Below are 748 nucleotides of genomic sequence, written 5' to 3'. Positions count from 1 at the left end.
ACACACACACACACACACACACACACACACACACACACACACACACACAAACCTGAGACTGGTTTGATCTTCTTCAGATCTAAAGGGGGAGAGGAAACCATGGTGAGTCCTTTCAAATTAAAAGTCCTTGCTGCCGAAACAGTTCTCTGGACCAGCTGCATCAGCAGAGCAGATTGACATGTTTGGTCAGACCTCACCTCTCAGAGACCAGTGACTCTTCCTCAGGTTGGCGCTGCTTCCTCTCAGACTGATCATGCTCTCAGCCGCCATCAGGTCCCCGGAGGAAACTGAAGCACAGGACAGACAGACGCTTTTCACTCATGCATTTCACACGTTTGACTCCAAACCAGCGTCTTTTAGTGTCTTTATAGCGACTCCATGTCTCAACATATAGAAAAATATTTACAATCTTAATTATTTAATGTTAGATTACTCATTTTTTTCATATTTTTTTCCTTTATTTGAACCAGAATTGAATCAGTTTCATGGTTTTGATTTGAACTACACCAGAACCAGGACTCAGCACAGTCCTGGTTGAGATATTATATCAGACCTGAACATTTAAATTCCTGTCTGTTGTGAACTCACAGGAGCCTCTGGATCCTCTGGACCGACCCTCCCCCATTCTGATGTCGTCCATCTTGTCCTTCACCTCGGCCAGAGAGCTCTTCACCTCCCCCAGCTGGAAGTGGAGGGATAACTCGGAGTCCTCGTCCACCTCGTTCAGCTGGTCTTCAGCCAGAGGAGC

At 46.3% G+C, this 748-nt stretch overlaps 1 long non-coding RNA gene across 1 annotated transcript; it reads right to left on the bottom strand.

Moving 5' to 3' along the window:
* Positions 1-51: 51 nt before the first annotated feature.
* Positions 52-742, bottom strand: LOC111673742 (uncharacterized). Its single transcript, XR_002762119.1, has 3 exons — positions 589-742; positions 198-287; positions 52-79 (listed from the first exon to the last, which is right to left on the bottom strand). It is a non-coding gene; the product is annotated as an uncharacterized LOC111673742 (long non-coding RNA).
* Between the last annotated feature and the right edge of the window lie 6 nt (positions 743-748).

This window comes from Seriola lalandi, unplaced genomic scaffold (assembly GCF_002814215.2).
Source record: "Seriola lalandi dorsalis isolate HSWRI2012SDOR001 ecotype SW California unplaced genomic scaffold, Sedor1 jcf7180002011565, whole genome shotgun sequence".
NCBI classification, from domain to species: Eukaryota; Metazoa; Chordata; class Actinopteri; order Carangiformes; family Carangidae; genus Seriola; species Seriola lalandi.
This window is presented reverse-complemented; position numbering and strand designations above follow the sequence as displayed.